We start from the raw sequence: 23,260 nt of genomic DNA, 5'->3' as shown, positions 1-23,260 counted from the left end.
GTGCAGTCTGGTTAGGGGGCACATTCCTCCAGGGAAGATTTGCTAAGGATTTTCTTGGGCACCTCTGTAATTTTTCTGCTTGGGGTTTTCTGAATTAAGTAGGTATACGGGAACTCTGAATCCTGGAGAGTAGGCTGTGGCTACAAATTCTCGGGTTATATTGCCTCCAAGGAACACTGGGATGGAAGAAGCACAAGCTGGAATCAAGATTGCTGGGAGAAATATCAATAACCTCAGATATGCAGATGACACCACCCTTATGGCAGAAAGTGAAGAGGAACTCAAAAGCCTCTTGATGAAAGTGAAAGAGGAGAGTGAAAAAGCTGGCTTGAAGCTCCACATTCAGAAAACTAAGATCATGGCATCTGGTCCCATCGCTTCATGGGAAATAGATGGGGAAACAGTGGAAACAGTGTCAGACTTTATTTTGGGGTGCTCCAAAATCACTGCAGATGCTGATTGCAGCCATGAAATTAAAAGACGCTTACTCCTTGGAAGGAGAGTTATGACCAACCTAGACAGCATATGAAAAAGCAGAGACATTACTTTGCCAACAAAGGTCCGTCTAGTCAAGGCTGTGGTTTTTCCAGTGGTCATGTATGGATGTGAGAGTTGGACTGTGAAGAAAGATGATTGCCGAAGCATTGATGCTTTTGAACTGTGGTGCTGGTGAAGACTCTTGAGAGTCCCTTGGACTGCAAGGAGATCCAACCAGTCCATTCTAAAGGAGTGTTCATTGGAAGGACTGATGCTGATGCTGAAACTCCAATATTTTGGCCACCTCATGCGAAGAGTTGATTCATTGGAAAAGACTGATGCTGGGAGGGATTGGGGGCGGGAGGAGGAGAAGGGGATGACAGAGAATGAGATGGCTGTCTGGCATCACAGATTAGATGGACAGGAGTTTGAGTGAACTCCGGGAGTTGGTGATGGACAGGGAGGCCTGGCGTGCTGTGATTCATGGGGTCGCAAAGAGTCGGACATGACTGAGCGACTGAACTGAACTGAATATGGTATTCAAGCTGAAAAAGGCTCATATCCTCATTGTCTTCCTTAGCCAACAGGTATATCTTTAACCAGGTGGGGTTAGTTTTGTATGGTTCCTGCTCTATATGGAGGGGTCTAAGTTGGCAGTTCTTTTTGAACAAACCAAGGCCTAAACTGATTCTTCTGAACTAGGTGCTGAATCTGCAAACCCTTTGTGCAGCCATGACTCAAGCACGTGCTTATCAGTTTGTTTTTATCCTCTTCATATTGGCGCATGGGGAATTTCTTGAGCACTAGCTGTTGTACTTGAGAGGATGTTTTGGATATTTGGTTAGTATTTCTAGGCATTTTGTAAGAGAATGATTTCCAGATTTTAAAGTCTGTCTTTTTGTTGGACATGCAGACATCTTCACCTACTTTCTGACTTCTAGTATTTCCTAAAATTGCTGGTATTTAATCTCTCATTTCTCTCTCATCTACCTCCAGTAATATTTCTATTCTTTTTAAAAAACATACATTCTGTCATTTCAGTGAGTCCTCAGGAGGGAAACAGTGTAGACGTGTGTGCTTGGCCTTCCTTTGTTTCTGGAAGCTTGTCATATATTTTTTAGATCCAAGTCCATCAGTGCTAACTGACCTGATGAAAACTAAATCTCTATAAATGCGTGTTCATTTAACTACATTTTTCTTTTTTCCTTTTTAAATTTGAACTTAAAAAGCATGATGTTTAGCTATAAAAGAGGTGAAAGGACAGGGATGAAGGATGAAGTTCAGGTCATTAACTGTGCAGTTGAGCAAGGCCTCCCTGGGGTGGGAAGCAGCATGGGGATCTTACCATGAAGTCTAAATATATAAGGGAAAATTATAACAATGAGAAACCACAATTTTTTAAATTATGTGCAATAAATGCTAATTGCAGTACATTTGGTATAATAATAAGAGTTAGAGTTCAAAGATAAATAAGATGCTGTTTTTGCCCTCAGAGAACCCACTGCTGCTGCTGCTGCTAAGTCACTTCAGTCGTGTCCGACTCTGTGTGACCCCATAGACGGAAGCCCACCAGGCTCCCCCATTCCTGGGATTCTCCAGGCAAGAACACTGGAGTGGGTTGCCATTTCCTTCTCCAGTGTGTGAAAGTGAAAAGTGAAAGTGAAGTCGCTCTGTCGTGTCCGACCCTTAGCGACCCCACGGACTGTAGCCTACCAGCTCCTCTATCCATGGGATTTTCTAGGCAAGAGTACTGGAGTGGCTTGCCATTGCCTTCTCCGCAGCACCTCTATGCTGTCGCCTATACCCACTCTGGCAGGCAGGGGGCGGTGTGTTTTACCGCTTTCTCAGAGTCCGCCTCCGCCAGCCGTTTCAATAGCGTCCCTTGTTGCTCCATCAGTCTTTCGGAATCCTCTTTGTGGTAAAGACAGACATGTAAATGAAAATACAGTCACGTCTCATTATTCATTCTCTGTGGTAGTTTTGTTCTGTAAGTTCTCTTTGAACACTGAATTGGGGAATACTGAGACATTAAATGGCAACCCACTCCAGTGTTCTTGCCTGGAGAATCCCAGGGACGGGGGAGCCTGGTGGGCTGCCGTCTATGGGGTCGCACAGAGTCGGACACGACTGAAGCGACTTAGCAGCAGCAGCAGCGACAGTCTCTAGGCTAGAAGGGGGTTAGGGTTCCTACAAGCCCCTGGTCACGTTTTCATTAACTGATCAGTACGTAACCTTGCTTTCTGTGTGTTGCTGTTTAAAGACATCTTCACACATATCTATCTATCTATATCTATTAATATATGTGTGTATATATACTTGATTCATTAACATTGAATGGCCAACAGCACTATAATTTCTTGCCTAAAGGAAACGGTTTAGACACTTGTGTTTTCTCTGCAAGGCACATCACCCTACTTCTTTGTTGTTAGGAACACTGGACGGTACTTACGCACTATGCTTGGGGGACATTTCAGGCATTGAAATAACCAAGCACAGAAATGTGTAAAACATGACACTAGATAAACCATACAAAGGATACCTATTTTTGGTGTGAGAGCTGATGCAAGAAAGCAGAGTGTTGCCTCATTGGACCTAAGCTGGGGATGCACACACTAGGCATGTCGTTTTTGCTGCTTAATGTCTTAATATGACAACAAAAGCACTGTGCATTTTGACTTTGGTGTTAAAGGTAAGTTTTATCAAGTGGGCAAATTCACAAATACACAGTCCATGAATAATGAGGACCAAATGTAATATGGTGTAAGTGCTGTATGTTCTGCCCTAGGAACTGCTAGGATGGGTCAGGAAAGGCTTCACCATTAAAGTAAAGTTACAGCAGTATGAAACAACAGGTTTATGGATAGCAAATGGCCTGGTGTGGCTGGAATTAAAAGGACCTCTTTAAGGAGGAGCAAGAGAGGATGTTAGAACAGTTAAAGGAGTAGGGGGATATGAGGTCCTTATGCCATGTTAAGTAATTTGAATTTTATAGGTGATGAGCCAGTGAATGATTTTAACCAGGGAGAAACATGGTCATATTATATTTTGGAAAGTTCACTCTGATGGTGGTATCAGGAATAGGTGAAGTAAGAAAAGTAAATAGAAGATTTTAGAAGTTAAGATGAGAGTATAAACTAAGGAAGTGACAATGGAGATAAAGAAAAAGGGATGTGTTTGTAATATATGTAAGATAATAGATTGAAAAGCCTTGGTGGTAGATTCAGTTCAGTTCAGTCATGGACCACAGCACAGCAGGCTTCCCTGTCCATCACCAACTCTTGGAGTTTGCTGAAACTCATGTCCATTGAGTCGGTGATACCATCTTAACCATCTCATCTTCTGTTGCCCCCTCCTCCTCCTGTCTTCAGTCTTTCCCAGCTTAAGGGTCTTTTCTAAAGAGTCATTTCTTTGCATCAGGTGGCCAAAGTATTGGAGCTTCATCTTCAGCATCAGTCCTCCCAATGAATATTCAGGACTTATTCCCTTTATGATTGATTGGTTTGATCTCCTTGCAGTCCAAGGAACTCTCAAGAGTCTTCTCCAACACCATAGTTCAAAAGCATCAGTTCTTCAAAGGTACTGGGAATAAAGGAAGTTGAACATGTATACCTCGGTGCCATTAACTGAAATAGGGAATACTGGAGGGTGACCGGATTTAGGAAGTAATTTGAGTTTTGGGCATGTTGAGTATGATCGTTGTGTTTGTGGGATATCTTTACAGAGATTAGGCAAGAAATATAATCTTAAACCCAGGAGACAGAGCTTTGAGAGACATTAGATGTGGGAACCCTTTGAATGGTTTTGGCAGAAGAGTAACAATCTGTATATGTTTTAAATGATTGCTGTAGCCAATCTAGAGAATATTGTTGAGAACTGGAGTGAAAGTTGGGGATCAACTAAGTGACTACTGAAATAAATGAGCAAGAGATGGTGGTGGCTTGGAGTAAAGTGACAGCAGTGGAGGGGGTACAAAGTTGGGTTTTGAGTCATTACCTCTATCATGACTGAATTTAAAAACCACTTTATCATTGGATCTGCTTTGAATTCCGTGTATGTGTGTGTGTGTGCTCTAAGTCACTTCAGTCATGTCCAACTCTGTGTGACCCTATGGACTGTAGCCTGCCAAGGCTTCTCTGTCTCTGGGATTCTCCTCACAAGAATACTGGAGTAGGTTGCTATGCCCTCCTCCAGGGTGTCTGTCCGACCCAGGGATTGAACCCATGTCTCTTATGTCTCCTGCATTTGCAGGTGGATTCTTTACCACTAGTGCCACCTGTAACTGCATATATAATATGTGTTATCTTGAAAAAGCTATCAATGAAATTTATTCTGAAATCTAGTTTGGGGTATACTAAAAGATTCAAATTTGCATATTTAATACAATCAGGCACTGATCCGGTAGTTGTATTTCATGTTTATTAGTGCTTATTGTATAAAAAACACTTCTGGACGGTTCCACTGGTTCAGTTATAATTCTGCATATTTTCTTATAATAAAGCAATGGAGCTTTAAGCTGCTTTACTAATTAGTGACTAGGTCAGAAAAAATGTATTAGAAGCTGGGCTACTGCATTGTGAGAGCAAATTAGGAATGGCACTCACTATTTGAGCTATTAAAAAAAAAAACACAACTCTGTGGATCTAGTTTTTCTCTGGATGAGCTCAGTACTTTAACTAGGATACTTCCTGGACACAGAATGGAGCTGGGCCCAGGGTAAGAAAAGAGGAGATTAGTTGACCAGTTAAGAGACTTTTAATATAGTCTAGAGAAGAGATAGAAACTATAAATCAAAGATCAGAGATCAGAAATTGTGATGGGGATGAATATTTGAGACTTTGTGTAGAGTAGAATGAGAAGGATTTGGAGGAGAATTTGATGTCAGGGTTAGGGAGAATGAAAAAAAGAATCAAGATTCTGAGCTTTTAAGCTTTGGAGAATGGTTGGATGGTGATATCATAATAACAAGAGCTAGAATCTCTAGGATGAGTGAATAGTTTTGGAAATGGTAAATTAAAGGCACCATTTTTGGAGTTCCCAGGGGAAGTACATTAGAAGACAGTTGGAGAACAGTGAATGCTGTAACCAAGATTTGAAAATTCTGTTCACATAGAAATTGGTTGAAGTCCTAAAAGTAAGATCACTCATAAAGAAATGAAAATCTAAGACAGACCAACTGGAGTGATCGTCTGCCCTCAGGCAGAATGTGGACAGAATATGTGATTGATTTTTCAGTTAGCTTGTTGCTAAACATAGGAAGTTTGAGGAAGGTGGTGGCTAGGGAAGCCAAATAGCAGTGCTGAGAATGGGAAGGTGGAGAATTGAAGAAGAGATGTCCAGGGTGACTACTCTTTAGAGAAGCTTGGTGTGGTGGGGAAAAGGAGAGACAGGAAGATGTGACTTAAAAGGGAAATGGGTTCAAATTTAAAATGTTATGACTGAAAGATGAGGAAGATGTTAATATTTATAAATGTAGAAGTTACAAATGAAGAAAATATACTGAAGTAATAGGATAGGGATAGCCCATGGGTCATGGTCCTACAGTGGGTGGGAGGGACTTGATTCATCACACGGACAGCAGCTTCATAAAGGACGAAGGGCATATTTTCTTGTGAGATTTGAGAAAAAGAGGTTAGAAATGGTGCTAATGTAGTTGATTCTACAAGTGGAGGATAAATTCAGTAAATCATAAATGATAACTTATTTTCCCTTCTGACAAAATCGTTTGCTGACTTGGGTAGTAAATATTTGAAATAGAGAATGTGAGAAAACCAAGGGACTAGTAATAGAGGCGTGCAGCAGTACTTGGGACTTTGCTGATGTGGAGAGAAATAGGGAAGTTTAGGACGTCCTGTTGGCTCAGATGGTAAAGCGTCTGCCTGCAGTGTGGGAGACCTGGGTTTGATCCTTGCGTTGGGAAGATCCCCTGGAGAAGGAAATGGCAATCTACTCCAGTACTCCTGCCTGGAAAAATCCGATGGCCGGAGGAACCTGCTAGGCTACAGTCCATGGGGTCGCAAAGAGCCACTTCACTTTCACTTTCATTTTCTTTCAGGGAAGTTTGAGCATACTGCAAAACCTGGGATAAGAATAGGAATGAGGGCACTGAACGGAAGGAAAGAGCCGTGGAGATCAGAAGTGAAGGGGGAGGTGAAGACAAATTTGGTTCAAAGATAATTTTGTCTAGGGCTGCCTGTATTGAAATGAGTGTAGGTGAGTTGTAGCCAGGCTCCTGGGTAAATCTTTTCACTAAGTCTAAATGTAAACTACACTGTTAATGCAATTTTATCAAACCAAGCATATGAAGGAAATTCTATTACAGCAGAAAACTGTCATTATAGAAAAGGACTTGTAAAAACTTTCTGCAATATTTGAAACAGTATTTTTATCTAACCTTTTAAAATTTTATAAGAGAAACAAATTACCATATTTCTAGTCCATTTTGTTACCAGTATTCTCAAAACATGGTATCTAGCTCTTTAAGGGCTAGAACTGAAGGGCTGGCAAGGATATCCAGTTGTGTCTAGTGTTTATGCTTCCTATAGGGAAAATTGCAATGAGAAAAAGTCTAAAATAGTACTGGCATTCAGTTGTCATTTTATCTATTTAGAGTATTCTCTCACCACTTTGAACATATTGCATGTTCCTCAAGTTTCTTACAACCAGAAAGTCTTCCAAATAAGAAATGTGAGGTTAAAGCCTAAAATAATCTTTGCATTTTGGCTGAAATATGGCTGCTCTCACTGAGGTAGAACTTCTTTGGCCTTTCTGAATTTCTAAAACTTTAAAAATTAGCAAGCTATTCTACGCAGAGTTTCCATCTGGACATACAGAGTGACGTTTTCTAATTTTATAGATTCTGTTTGGTGTTGCTTCCCCTAACTCCCTATGTGGGGAGACTGTGCTCTCCATCTTCCACCTGAGCGTTCCTGCCCAGAAGCGCTGGCTGAGTGGCATTACACCTTTGAGAAGAGACTGTTTCTTTGTTCTTTTTCATCATCAATAATATATTTTTATGCTTATTTTTAATGCAACGTGTTGTACTTATTTTTAAGTAATGTTTTACTCAGTGCTTTAAAAGCTGATATAAGAGTGAGCAACAGCCTGAGTGTTGAGAGAGATAATAAAATATTTCAAATTGATAGTTAATTCTCGGAGCTTATAAAAATTTTTTACATAGAGAGATCAGTGTCATTTTAGTATAACAGTACTATCTGAATCATATTTGGTTACAAATCAGTGATATTTGAGCCCCAGTTCCAAGTTGGAGTGGAATTAGTGGCATAGCATAATAAAAAGAAGAGACATTAGTTTGCCAACCAAGGTCCGTCTAGTCAAGGCTATGATTTTCCCGTGGTCATGTATGGATGTGAGAGTTGGACTGTGAAGAAAGCTGATCACTGATGAATTGATGGTTTTGAACTGTGGTGCTGGAGAAGACTCTTGAGAGTCCCTTGCACTGCAAGGAGATCCAACCAGTCCATTCTAAAGGCGTGTTCATTGGAAGGACTGATGCTGAAGCTGAAACTCCAATACTTTGGCCACCTCATGCGAAGAGTTGCCTCACTGGAAAAGACTGATGCTGGGAGGGATTGGGGGCGGGAGGAGATGGGGACGACAGAGAATGAGATGGCTGGATGGCATCACCGACTCGATGGACATGAGTTTGAACTCTGGGAGTTGGTGATGGGCAGGGAGGCCTGGCGTGCTATGATTCGGGTGGTCGCAAAGAGTCGGACACGACTGAGTGACTGAACTGAACTAAAGGAAAATGATATGGGTTGAAATTAGATAAACATAGCAGTAAATAACGGAGAAGGCAATGGCAAGCCACTCCAGTACTCTTGCCTAGAAAATCCCATGGATGGAGGAGCCTGGTAGTCTGCAGTCCATGGGGTCGCGAAGAGTCGGACACGACTGAGCAACTTCACTTTCACTTTTCACTTTCACACATTGGAGAAGGAAATGGCAACCCACTCCAGTGTTCTTGCCTGGAGAATCCCAGGGACGGGGAGTCTGGTGGGCTTCCGTCCATGGGGTCACACAGAGTCGGACACGACTGAAGTGACTTAGCAGCAGCAGCAGCAGCAGTAAATAAAAGAAGCAGTTTTTATTATGAGTTAAATAAGATTGATTTTAAAGTTTCCTTTTGTTAAACCTTTACACTTATGAATGCTGGGAAAATACACATCTTTTGGAAATTAGAAATGTTTTTGTAAGTTTTTAAATATTGATTTTACATGTTATACTTTAATGGAATGTTCTACCAAAATATATTTCATGTCTTAGTGTTTCCAAAAGAAGAATTTAATGAAGCACATCATCTGAAGACAACTTGGTATTCCCAGCCTTTTTCACCTTCAAGGAGAGAGTGCTGTTTGTTTTTAACTGCAAGAACAGTTGTAATTCTGATTTTTCTGCATTAAACCTGGCTACTGTTTACACAGAAGAGGTGTATTTTTTGGTAGGTTTTTATATTAAAATTGTTAATGCGTGTATAGATGAAAGACTGTCTTGCTCTTTATCTTTTTCTTCCTCCCCAGAGGCTACTACTTTGAACTTTTTAGCTGATTCTTTTGGCACTTAGCTCCATATCATTACATGGCATGTTTATGTGGGTGATTTCTTAATTTTTTCGGTTTTAACCATTTTTGAAAGATGAGAATTTAGCTCTTTTTCCTACTCTTACTCTATGCATATACACTTCTGATCCTTCATTTCTCCCAACATATTAATATTTTTATTAAATTAGTATTTATTAACTGATCCATTAATAAAACTGTAAGGACCTTCTGACTTGTCCAGGATGGACTCATTATTATCCATATCTCATACACACCCATCACCATCTTGCTGAGAATTACCTTTGCCCTTCTCCTGGATCGTGTCCTCTGGTTGCTTTATCTCACATCTTCCCCTTTTCTATTTTGCCCCTTTGTTACATGCTCAGAGGGTAGCACATCTTTTTTTAAAAAGAAAATTTCTAAGAAAAAGTGTTTGTGGTAGATTAGTTTTATGAAACCTAATAAGCAAGCCTGAAAATTATTTTTAACTGTCCTTGCACTTGACTGATAGTTTGGCAGGGTAAAATATTTTAGGGTGGAAATGTTTTTAAATTCATCATTGCACTGTCAATCTCTTTAGATGTCATCATTGAAAAATTCAAAAGCACTTTGATTCCTAATTCTTGAAATGTCATTGTAGTTCCCCTCTGTCTCTAGTGTTCTGAAATTTCACAATGATGTGTCTTGGTATGCCTCTATTTTCATCTGTTTCTCTGGGTACAGTATGCCCCATTTAGTTAGGAACTTAACTGCTTTGAGTTCTGGAAAATACTAAGTGTTTCATTAATGTTTTATTTTTTTTTCCCTTCTGTTTTGTTTAATCTTTTTATAACTCTGCTTGTTTAGATGCCCTGTTAGTCCTCTGATTTTTTTCTCTTCTATTTTTCTACCTTTTTGGTATTTCCCCTAATTTATCTTCCATGATTTCTATTGCATTTTTCATTTCTAGTTTTGCATTTTTGTTTTAGAAGCTCTTTTGTTTCCCCTGGATGTTCATCTCCTATAGGAGTCTTGTTCCATGAATACAATATTTTTTTTCTCTTGAGAATTTTAATGATTTTCTTTCATCCTTAGATAGTTTTATTACTCCAAGTAGATTGTACCTGTTTGTTTATTCTAGTCCCTGACGTTCATGTTATAGGCTTTCCTCAGTATCTGAGATCCTGAGGTTAATACTCATTTTTAAGAATACAGAAATAAAACCATGGAGCTCTGTTTGCATGTTGAGCTTCTCTGTAGCCATTCTGACTGGATTATTTAGGGATAATGCCTTATCTTTCCACTTAGGCTGGTCATGTTCTCTAGAGAAGACTCTTCACATCTTTCTGGAAACGAAAGCCCCCGCTAAAGTATTTTGATAGTCAAGAAGGAGAAGCAGGTGGAAGGGTTGTCTCATCATTCAGGAATCCTGTTTTCCATATGATTCCATTGTCCATTGTCCAGTGGCACTTCTTACCTTACTCCTTCTGGAGTTTTCAGTTCTGCTTTGATGAGGGTGAGGGGCAACAAGTACCCTGCCAAGAGGGTAGGACTGAACTATTGATAAGTTGTATACATGAAACACTAAAAAAAATAAATACCAACTTTTAAGAAAATAAAACTACCGGAATGGAGAAAGCTATCTACAGTTTACTAATGAAGCATCTAATGAACACAGACCTAATATTTTCTGAGTCTTCCCATCTGAGTTCCCCTCACCTCAAATACTTTGGGTCATTCCTCAGCCTTTTAAAGATTTTGTTTTATAAAATGAAATAGTTTTCTGCTTTTCTTGTAGTTCATTTAGAGTTTGGACTCTTGTGTCTGCTGAGGCAGTTACTCCTTTATCCCTATGTTTTATAGCTTCCAAAGTCAATTTCTTTCTACGTTCTCCACATCTTCATAAACTTAATGCCTTTAAAAATAAAATTACACACATACATCTTTATTAAATTTTAGTGAAATTCTAGGTGAGAGCAAAATTAGAAATATTGATATTTGTCCTCTTGAATAAAAATATTTGTTCATTTTACTTTTATTTTTCTGTTTACTATTCTTTCAAGTTTGACACTTAATTTTGTCAAATCCAAATATGCCAAAATGTTGGAGCCTGTCAGAGAGAAGAGTTTCTGCTTTGTAACCATGTTTATTTTTAATTACACTTTGGGTTAAAGGATCTGTGATGGAGAGCTTCCTTATGTTTTCCCTTCTGAAAGAAGATTGCTTGCTCTAAGAGCAGCTACAGTCATTCATGCTTTGCTTCAATTTGATTTTTTTCTTTAGAACTCTTTATTGTTAACACAAGAAATGAGTTGGTTCCTTTGTCATACTGGTGCTATTTCAAACTCAATCTAGTCCCCAAGAGACTTTGTATTTTACTTTGGTATATGTCAGTTGTTTATTATACAAAATTTTGTCCCCAATCAAAGCTGAAAGCTAGGTGATGTAAAGGAAAAATAATTCGGAGCATTAGTTGCTGCTGCTGCTGCTGCTAAGTCGCTTCAGTCGTGTCCGACTCTGTGCGACCCCATAGACGATAGCCGACCAGGCTCCGTCATCCCTGGGATTCAGCATTAGTTAAGAATTTACTAAACATTTGTTGAGTACTTAATATATACAAGGCTCTATACTGGGAACTATAGTGGAAGAGAAAGCTTTTTGTACTTGGAGAAGTTATAATTTAATAAGGACCCGGGGCAGATTCATGTCAATGTATGGCAAAACCAATAAAATAATGTAAAGTAATTAGCCTCCAATTAAATAAATTTTTAAAAAATAATAATAATTTAATAAGGAGAAATGGGGAATAAACATGAAATACTTTGTGAATGCTGGAAAACCATTCATTCAGCTTGTTTTTACCAGATGTTTGTATTTAAAATCAATTAGAGAAATATGATAAGAAATTGTGAATGTATGTATTTCCTTTAGATCTTGACTTTGCTTATTAGATGTTATATAATAATAGTCTTTTTTTGGAATTACATAGTGTAGAGTGACAGAATTAAAATCTGTATCTGGTACCACTCTTCCTTCAGCATTTCTTGAATTCTTGATAATTGTTTTTCCACAAAAGATAACTTTAAACAAAGAATATGAGAAAAAAAGAAGATAGGTAATGGAAGAAAAAAAGGAATGGTTTTATATTTAATACTTTCCTTTCAGATTTCAGTACGTACGTTTGATTGCATGACTATTTACCTTTCACCGTTCAAGGGGAGAGAGAGAAGAAAATAGAGTGGTGACAAGTAATCTTAACCCACTGCTAATCTGTAGCATCCAAAATCCCTAGACTCTACTGAAATTTGCAACTGCTTCCAAGTTTCTCAAGGGTATTTCTGATCCCATTACAGTGTCCAGACACTTAGCATGACAATAGAAGTGATGAGAAATGGCCACTGTTGACCAGTAGGAATTTGTATCTGCCCCTTTCAGGACTAAAATCATAATAGAGTCAACCACATAGTGACAGGACTGGGACAAAGAATTGTGTTTTCTCATACCCAGTGTTCTCTCCACTGACCAGACTGAATTATTCCATGATTTTTCTTCATATCTGCTACTTGTTGAAATGCAAGGCTTCAGCGACAGAACCAAGGACATCATATCCCTGTGTTCTTGGCCAGTCCCTTGCAAAAGTTATCCTTGCAATCTCGGACATTTTCACTCTTTTTTTAAAATTTATTTTAATTGGAGGCTAATGACTTTACAATATTGTAGTGGTTTTTGCCATACACTCACGTGAATCAGCCATGGGTGTACATGTTTAAAAGGGAGACTATTGAGATTGTTTTGTAGAGGGATCATATATGGGAAATGCTGCTTATAATCTGTGATGATAGCTGGAAAAGAAGAGCATGGTTTGGGGCTACTCAGTTAAGTTGAATTCTTGATACGTGTATTTTTTTTTTTATCGTATTGACTTACCACTGGCAAGTCTCTTAAACTTTTGGGGCCTCATTTTTCTTATCTTTAAAATGGAGATGATACTTATACTCTCTCAGTTCACTTCAGTTCAGTTGCTCAGTCGTGTCCGACTCTTTGCGACCCCATGAATCGCCAGGCCTCCCTGTCCATCACCAGCTCCCGGAGTTCACTCAAACTCATGTCCATCAAGTTGGTGATGCCATCCATCCATCTCATTCTCTGTTGTCCCCGTCTCCTCCCGCCCCCAATCCCTCCCAGCATCAGAGTCTTTTCAAGTGAGTCAACTCGTTGCATGAGGTGGCCAAAGTATTGGAGTTTCAGCTTTAGCATCAGTCCTTCCAATGAACACCCAGGATTGATCTCCTCTAGAATGGACTGGTTGGATCTCCTTGCAGTCCAAGGAACTCTCATGATTCTTTTCCAACACCACAGGTCAAAAGCATCAATTCTTCGGCGATCAGCTTTCTTCACAGTCCAACTCTCACATCCATACATGACCACGGGAAAAACCATAGCCTTGACTAGACTGACCTTGGTTGGCAAAGTAATGTCTCTGCTTTTTAATATGCTGTCTAGGTTGGTCATAACTTTCCTTCCAAGGAGTAAGTGTCTTCTAATTTCATGGCTGCAATCAGCATCTGCAGTGATTTTGGAGCCCAAAAGAATAAAGTCTGACACTCTCTAGCTTACAGCATTTTTTTGAGACTAAAGTGAGATAGAAAATGTAGGACAAGGTAATAATCTATACATAAGGTGATTATTATTTGAACTTAAGTAGAGACTTAGAGCAACACTTAGGATTCTAAGTTAGGGAGAACACAGATAAGAATATTAAAGTCACTAATGAAGGTGGGAGATGACAGACAGCTAATGTCTGCAGTGGTGTGCAGGCTTGATTCAGTGATGAAGGAGTTGTAAAGGGATTGCTAAGAGTTTTATACTGATACCATTTGATGGGTTTAATTAAATTAGCATGTGTGGGCACCTGTTTATATTAGCAGAAAATTCTAAAAGGACTCTTACAAAAGGGGTTCCTTAAAGCAACAATAGTAAGAAATTATTCCTCAGCCACTTAGTACAAATAGAAAAGGTAGTCTGTTTTGTCATTTTACAGTTGTGAGAGTTATAGTGTTATAAGAGAGTAAAAAAAGTTTTCCAACCTGATAAATATTTGTAAGAATCAATATAGAAATTAATTCTTAGTCATCTCATACCAGATACCCTGGAGCTACATGCAGAAACCACAGTTTTCATCGTGTGCATTTATGACTAACAGTGGAAGCTAAGTTATTTTCATTCACTCCCATGGTGGCTTCTGCTGCTGCTAAGTCGCTTCAGTCGTGTCCGACTCCGTGCAACCCCATAGACGGCAGCCCACCAGGCTCCTCTGTCAGGCAAGAACACTGGAGTGGGTTGCCATTTCCTTCTCCAATGTGTGAAAGGGAAAAGTGAAAGTGAAGTTGCTCAGTCGTGTCTGACTCTTTGCAACCCCATGGACTGTAGCCTACCAGGCTCCTCCGTCCATGGGATTTCCCAGGCAAGAGTACTGGAGTGGAGTGCCATTGCCTTCTCTGTCCCATAGTGGCTAGAAGTCTCTGTTTCCTTTCTGAAATTTATAAAGGGTAAAAATGGAGGAAAAAATCTGATTGGTAGGATGAAAATTTAAAAATTAAGAGTAACTGTTAATAAGTTTCATTAATTGTAATGCTTAATTGTAGGCGTTAAAGTGGCTTTGTAACTCAAAGTGCACCTGTTAAAAGTATGAAAAGGTATTATTTAATGTGACATAGACTGAAATTGCTTACTAGGAAAGAAATCCATGATGTAAAGTACAAACTAATACATAAGGCGTTGGGTATTTAACGGATGAAGTGTTCTATATAAGGAGATTATGTTTGGGGAGACAAATTCATGACTTGAAAGATGCGGCTCAGCATTTTTGCCTAATAAAATCTTGTATATGAGGATACTTAATTTTATTAGGTAAAGTGGCTTTCTTTAATCCTTATAAGTCTGTACAGAAACTTCCAGGAATCTTCATGATATTGACTCTTCAGATACACAGTTCATAGTTAGAACAGCTCATTTGTTCAGATGTTGTTTCGCTATACAGATATGGATAAATATATTAATTTTATAACAATTTTAAGACATTACCACATAGAGCCAAAAGCCCTTTTCGCCAACCCTTCTTTCAGTTTCTGCTCCTTCCCCAGGGTTGATATTATTATATCAATACTTTGCTGTATTTCTTTGCAGACATATTCCTCTATATTTGCATATTTGTATCTGACAAAAGATAAAGTATTGTTTTGTGTGCTTCAGTTCTATGTATATGACACAACTCTGTCTTTATGACACTTGCATTTTTCCACAGAAAAACATGTTTTAGAGAGCTTTGTCATGTTAGTGCGTGTAGAACCGTGTTGTGCTTTTAACTATTGCAGATTATTCACAGGGTGGGGATATAGCCATTCCCCTGATGAGGAACATGGAGGTTGTTTGTTTCTTCCCCATGTTTTCCAGTACCATCAAGATGCACATCCTAAAAAGTTGCCTCAGAAGCAGTATTACCAATTACAATGATGATCTTTCACTGGATAAAATGTCGTGAGGATGAAGGCTTAATAGAGTTAAAACTTTGATTTTTTTTTTTTAATGTTACTGGGATTTCTGGTAATGATGGCATGAAGAGGCTAACAGTTCTCCTCTGCAAAAAGCAAATAGAAACCCAGACAAAATTGTCAAAAACATCCATTTAGAGATATTGAAAATTGACCAAAGGCAGTTTAAAAATTGGTCTTGCACAACCGTTATGACTTGGAGTGAGAACAGTAGGAGTCAGTGGTCTTCTAGCCTGGGCCCTTCCCAGATAACCCCTCAGGCTTGCCCTGCTGCCCCCAGCCTCCTCAGTTGATGAAAAATGAAAGTTTATGAGCTTGGGACTAGCTGAGAAAACCGGCAACCCTGCTGCCAGAGAGATGAGGGTGGGGAGTAACTTGATTCAGGGAAGGGAAGAGAAAAGGGGGACACACATACCTGTGACTCTGCAGATACAAATGGTGGATTTGGTTGGAAACAGGAGAAAACCTGCTGCCTTGCCAGCTCCAGGTTGTGGACCTGGGTTAGGGTGAGGAGTGGACCAGAATACATTTAATAGAGAAATCCCAGAAATGAGAGAACCGTGGAAGGACCGAGATAAGCTCTCCATAGAGCTCTGGTTGACTGGGAAGCTATGTATCTGAAGGGGCGACCCAGGAGAGCCTGACAAAAGTTTACACCAAAGGAGAATGGAGAACTGGCTGCAGTGTTGAATGCATTCCCCAATCTGTACACAAGTCAACTGGCAGAGGCTGGACGTCTTACAGGCTTGAGATATTTGAGCACAACCCTTGCCCAAGTGATTGGATGACCATTAACTGTACAGACACAGACACACCCAGTAGGAACCCAGGCTAAAATATAAAAGTAAGAATTAGAAAACTGACCAGTGATGTCCCAACTGAGTACCATGTAGCGAAACTGGTTCTGCAGTTTAAGTTCAGATGAATTACTAAAAGGAGACCCAACATCTCTGAAAAATAAAATAAGTTACTGTAATATATTAAAGGTTCAGTTTTCAAATGGAAACGGCTGGACCTTAGATAAAAGAAAGAAAAGAAAACCTAGGAAAACATGACCCATAATCATGAGAGTCAATGGAAACTGACTGAGTGGGCTTGATGTTGGATGTAACAGACTTCAAATTGGCTATTTTTAATATGTTCAAAGAATTAAAGGACAGTATGTTAGCAACACTTAATAGAGAATCTCAATAGAGAAATTAGAAAAAAAGAATGAGGTAGAAAATTAAAGGACAATAATTGAAATGAAAAGTTCATTAGGTAGGCTCAGTGACAGATTTGAGATGCCAGAGAAGAGGAAGATCAATAAAAAGTGTTCAAGAAGAGAGAGAAAAAAGGAATATTGAGAAAAGTAGACAGAGCCTTGGAGACCTGTGGGACAATGTTAGACATTTTCACATGGATGTAATGAGAGTTCTAGACAGAAAGGAAGAAGAGAAAGGGACAGAAAAAATATTTGAAGAAATAGTGACACCACCCCACCCCAGGTTTGGTGGACAATAATGACTTAACAGGGGTTTCAGGAAGATGGAGTAAGCACGCTGCACACTGTCTCTTCTATTGAATGCAACTTTAAAAACTGGACAGTATACAGGGAGTAGCTATTTGCAGACTCTGAAAAGTCAGTAGTAGCAGGTAGATTGGAGAAGACAACCAGGGTACCATTGAATCAACAGTGAGTTTACTGTGGGTTGTTTGTTTTCTGTTGTTTTGCTTTGGTATCCCCGACCTAGCCTCAAGCGTTGAGCATCAGAATGGACAGCTGGAACTCCAAAAACACAGTGGTTCTGGTTTAAAGAGCAAGATGCTCAACAGGAGTGCAGAAATCTCTCCCTCTCAGCAGCTGCAACAGCTAAGAGGAGCCTACCTAAAACTCCAAAGCAAGAAATCTTCCTCTTTGATTGGAGGAGTTGTACTTCCTGTCTTTTTTTCATGTTTTGCTTTTTTTTCCCCTGTGTTCTATGGCCACCTGAACCAGATCATGAGCCCAGTTATAGAAAATATCCTGTAGAGTTGGTTAAATTATGCCCCAGATTTCTGGCTGGAGGATCAGTAAAGAACATCCCAGAGAACCCAAAGTGCCAAGCAGATTGCAGAGGAGGCTGGAAAGAGATTCCGAAAGTTGTCATGCACTCCTGGGCTCATTCTTGAGATGTGCATGTGTAGATCTGACCCTGAAGACGACGCATAAGTGTTTTATACTGAAATACCAATAGACCACTAGCTAGGTCCCTGACTGCCTAGTGGGTGGTTCGTATGTGAGACAGAGCCAAATAACACTGTGGAAATTTTGAACAGTTTACTGGTTTCTTATGAAGTTAAATATACACATATCATGTGCTCTAGCAGTCCCATTCCTAGATATTTACCCAAGGGAAATGAAGGCATACATTCAAAAACAAGGGTGCAGATAACTATAATAATATGGCATTGGTACCTTATTAAAGAGTTAGAATTTGAGACCTGACCTCAACTGAGTCAGTTGCTTACTGAAACAAAACATGTCAACACTCTGCCTAAGATTTCAACAAGGCAGAGTCTTCTGTTATTATTAAAAATATAGAACATACAGTCCAGAATTCTCTGGCATATGAAGAACCTGGAAATCCTTAATTCACATGGGCAAAGATAATCATCAGACAGTAACACTGAGAGACGCAGATGTGGGAAGCATCTGAGAAAGATGTAAGCAGGTTTTATAATTATAAATACACTGCAACAATTAAGGGTACATTCTCTTCAAATGAAATATAGACTGTCTCAGTAAAGAAACGGACAAAAGGAAAACCAAATGGAAAAGTTGGAACTGAAAAATATGATTAAAAACTCGTTGGACAAGCACAGTAGCGGAATGCAGATAACAGTCCATGAACCTGAAGATAGAGAAGTAGAAATTTATCCACGTTAAACAAACAAACAAAAAAAAAATAGTTGAAAATAATGGGCAGAGTAAAAATGAAAGAAAATGAAAAAAAAGAATATTTTTTCCCCAGGGACCAATGGGATGGTACCAGAAGGTCTAACATTATGTTTCATCAGACAATCAGAAGGAAAGAAAAAGAATATGGTACAGAAATGAATATTTGAAGAAATAGTGGTCAAAAACTTCCCAAATTTATTTGGTGAAAGACATAAACCTTTTCTAGTAGACTCAAGAGGTTCAGTTCAGTTCAGTTGCTCAGTTGTGTCTGACTCTTTGCGACCCCATGAATCACAGCACCCCAGGCCTCCCTGTCCATCACCAACTCCCGGAGTTCACTCAAACTCATGTCCATCGAGTCGGTGATGCCATCCAGCCATCTCACTCTCCGTCGTCCCCTTCTCCTCCTGCCCCCAATCCTTCCCAGCATCAGAGTCTTTTCCAGTGAGTCAACTCTTCGCATGAAGTGGCCAAAGTATTGCAGTTTCAGCTTTAGCATCAGTCCTTCCAATGAACACCCAGGATCGATCTCCTTTAGAATGGACTGGTTGGATCTCCTTGTAGTCCAAGGGACTCTCAAGAGTCTTCTCCAGCACCACAGTTCAAAAGCATCAATTCTTCGACAGTGAAACGCAAATGAGATAAGCCCAGTGAAATCCATGCCCAGAAACAACATAATGAAATTGCTGAAAACAAGACAAAGAAAAAAAAAAGCAAAAAACGGTAACAGAGAAACTATTGAATGAATGTGGATGTCTCATAGACCATAGAGGCTAGAAGGAAGTGAAACAATGTTACACATACTGGGGGCAGCAGACAGGGTTTGGGAGGAGAGAGTTCAATCCAGTAAAACTATTTTCCAGAATCTGCCTTTTTTTTTTTTTTAAAAAAAAAGGACTTTGAAAGCACTGCACGTAACAGAAAACTGTTTCTAAATAAGATAGCCAGAAAGCTAGCTGCTTATGAAAGACATTTACTTGGTTCATAGTAGAAAGATCAGTAAGTTCATTTAAAATGGTAGTTCACTTTCTTTTCTGAATTAAACTTGTCATCAGAAGAGGACAAAGTACAAAATGGGTCGGGTAAGATGATTAAATTGCGGGAAAATCACTACTATGTTAATTTTTAAAAAACAGTGTTTTTGAGGTGGGAGTATTGTAATTGCTGTTTTTGAGATTTATTTTTCACTGACACTTTGAATAATTAGCAATTGAATGAAAGATGGTTGAAGGGAATGAATTGCAGAATTGTTAGATAAAACAGAGGATTTAACATGTTTTTAGTATTAGATCAGTCATTTAAATTTATTATATAACTTCATAAGTTATACCAATGTCATTTCTGTTTTACAGATAAGGAAATAAGTGAATAGTTAAATTTTTCTTTAATGCTATATTGGAGAAAAAGATTAAAAGTCAGAATTAACTCTTTTTTAATCACTCTTTGCTGCACATGTTCTCAGCATTTATATTGATATATCTTTACGAGGCAATTCATTATTATTATAACAAATAATGAAATGAGGACCCCTTGATGGAGATGTAATTGATGTAACCTGTTTATAAAGGACAGTATGACAGTATCTGACAATTGAAAAATTACATATTCTTTGATCTAGCAATTCTCTTTGCCTTTACTTACTAATGATACTTTCAGTTTAGTGGCTCGGTTGTGTCTGACTATTTGCAACTGCGTGAACTGCAGCACCCCAGGCTTCCCTGTCCATCACCAACTCCCGGAGCTTACTCAAACTCATGTCCATCGAGTCGGTGATGCCATCCAACCATCTCATCCTCTGTCGCCCCCTTCTCCTCCTGCCTTCAATCTCTCCCAGCATCAGGGTCTTTTCCAATGAGTCAGTTCTTTGCATCAGGTGGCCAAAGTACTGGAGTTTCAGCTTCAGCACCAGTCCTTCCAATGAATATTCAGGACTGACCTCCTTTAGGATGGACTGGTTGGATCTCCTTGCAGTCCAAGGGACTCTCAAGAGTCTTCTCCAACACCACAGTTCAAAAGCATCAGTTCTTTGATGCTCAGCTTTCTTTATGGCCTATCTCACACATCCATACATGACTACTGGAAAAACCATAGCTTTGACTAGATGGACCTTTGTTGGCAAAGTAACATCTCTGCTTTTTAATATGCTGTCTAGGTTGGGCATAGCTTTTCTTCCAAAGAGCAAGCATCTTTTAATTTCATGGTTGCAGTCACCATCTTCAGTGAATTTAGAGCCCAGAAAAATAAAGTCTGTCACTGTTTCCACTGTTTCCCCATCTATTTGCCATGAAGTGATGGGACCAGATGCCATGATCTTAGTTTTCTGAATGTTGAGTTTTAAGCCACCTTTTTCACTCTCCTCTTTCACTTTCATCAAGAGGTTCTTTCGTTCTTTGCTTTCTGCCATAAGGGTGGTGTCATCAGCATATCTGAGGTTATTGATATTTCTCCCAGAAATCTTGATTTCAGCTTGTGCTTCATACAGCCTGGTATTTTGCATGATATACTCTTCATATAAGTTAAATAAGAAGGGTGACAATATACAGCCTTGACGTACTCCTTTCCCGATTTGGAACCAGTCTGTTGTTCCATGTCCAGTTCTAACTGTTGCTTCTTGAGCTGCATACAGATTTCTCAGGAGGCAGGTCAGGTGGTCTGGTATTCCCACCTCTTTCAGAATTTTCCACAGTTTGTTGTGATCCACACAGTCAAAGGCTTTGGCTTAGTCAATAATGATACATACATAAGTATATATATCTGTGGTGTTCCTGATGGCTCAGCAATAAAGAATCTGCCTGCAACACAGGAGACTTGCAGGAGACGCATGTTTGGTCCCTGGGTCAGGAAGATCCCCTGGAGTAGAAAATGGCAACCTACTCCAGTATTTTTCCTGGGAAAAGTCCTATGGACAGAGGAGGCTGACAGGCTGCAATCCATGAGGTCGCAAAAGAGACATGAAAGAGCGGCTGTTAACAATAACAAAACAACACGTATGTGTGTGCAGATGTAGATGTGGACATATCAGTGTTGAGTGTAACAGGTTATAGCTATTAAAAATGGAAGCAGCCTGTATGTCTTTCAGTAGAGGACAGACTAACTAAATGCTGACTCTTCTATATAGTGAAGTGCTAGATATATTGAAAAAAAATGAGCTCCAGTAGGGAAAGATTATTAAGATTTTATTAATAAAACCATCATGTTCATGTAAATAAAAAAGCTTGTATTCAAATATAGGGATATATTTTTCTGGGAGGCTAGAAAGAAAATCTCTTTGGAGGAAATCAATTTTTGTGTTTATTTTAAAATATTTCAGTGTAAACTTCCATTCACCAATTGGTATATATATACACACACATACATATATATACATGCACACATATATACAAATATATATAATTTTTAAAATAACATATAAAGTTTTTTAACTAGTCTTTCATCAGAACTTTGACATTTTTACTCCATTATCTTCTGGTTTTAAATATTAACCAGTAATAAGTGGCATGGAAGTCTGTTACTTTTACAAGGTCTTCTCATTTCTTTCAGGAAATCTTCACTACCCCTCTTTTAATCCTCAGTGTTTCAAAATTTTACTTAGGTATCCAAATATGGGTCTCTTCCATTCAATCTGAAGTTTATGTCATTTAAATTTGGGGAAATTTTCTACTGTTTTTTCAACTGTTTCCTTCCCATCCTTGTCTCTGATTTTGTCCTATGTAACTCCTGATACACACTGTTGGATTAAATTCCATATTTTAAGTGTTCTCATATTTTCTATCTTTTCTTCTACATTTGAGAGTTTACCTTGACCTGATTTCCCAGGTTAGTAATTTCAACCTTATTCTATCATTTAGTCCGCTGTTTGATTTTTTTAAATGTAACTGTATTGTTTTTAGTTGCCAGGTACTTTTTCTTCTTGAGTTGCTCCGTTTTCTCCCTCCTTAAGGGCCTGTTCTTTTATGAGTGCAGCAGCCTCTCACATGTTTTTGAGAATGCTAATAAATATAAAATTTTAAAGTTCTGTTCTCAGCACCATCTGTTTCTCCTGTAATTTAGTTTGTTCAACTTTTTCCCTTGTCACTGTTTTTTTCAGATGTCTGGTGATCAATAATGGTTGGTTTATATTTACAAATGAAGGACTGCATTGATTAATCCAGAATATCTATCTGTTGAGAATTCCCTCTGTAGTTGTGTAGGCTCTCCCTCATTGTACTTTCTGGAATGGTGGGCTTTGCCTTCAGATATTTAGGTAAAAAAAACTGGTGAGCAAGCTGAGAACCCTCAAATAGCTAAATTAAGAAGGAGGAATTTACCCTGGAATTGGAACATATTTGTGCAAGTTGGAAGAACAGAAGGGGAGAAGGGTGTGCCACCCCTATAAGTGTTAGGCAATGTAGTGAGGGGAATTTTTGGTTGTCATAATAACTGAGAAACACTACAGGCATTTGGTAGAGAACCTGTGCAAAAAGGGTTACACCAATAGTTTCCTGTTTCTATTTTAATTTAGTTTTATTTTTGATTGGAGGATAAAATATGAAAGTGAGAGTCACTCAGTCGTGTCTGACCCTGTTACCCCATGGACTGTAGCCCACCAGGCTCCTCTGTCCATGGAATTCTTCAGGCAAGAATACTAGAGTGGGTTGCCATTTCTTTCTCCAGGGAATCTTCCCAACCCAGGGATTGAACCCACGTCTCTTGCGCCTTTTGCATTACAGGCAGATTCTTTACCCTCTTAGCCACTAGGGAAATCCCAAGAGTCTTCTCCAGCACCACAATTC

General features: G+C 39.1%; 1 protein-coding gene across 8 annotated transcripts in view; it reads left to right on the top strand.

Moving 5' to 3' along the window:
- Positions 1-23,260, top strand: part of PALS2 (protein associated with LIN7 2, MAGUK p55 family member) — a 138,814-nt gene that overhangs the window by 18,534 nt on the left and 97,020 nt on the right. The window contains exon 1 of one of the 8 annotated variants that reach the window (XM_055421015.2): positions 8,918-8,938. The exons of the other annotated variants lie outside the window; for them this stretch is intronic. The gene's annotated coding sequence lies outside the window, so the exon portion shown is untranslated. Of the gene's footprint in view, positions 1-8,917; positions 8,939-23,260 lie in introns of those variants that run through there. 8 annotated transcript variants of the gene reach the window in all.

This window comes from Moschus berezovskii, chromosome 3 (genome assembly GCF_049115385.1).
Source record: "Moschus berezovskii isolate FMDL1 chromosome 3, NW_MosBer_1.0, whole genome shotgun sequence".
Classification (NCBI taxonomy): domain Eukaryota; kingdom Metazoa; phylum Chordata; class Mammalia; order Artiodactyla; family Moschidae; genus Moschus; species Moschus berezovskii.
The sequence above is the reverse complement of the archived record's forward strand: the minus strand, read 5'-3'. Positions and strand labels throughout refer to the sequence as shown.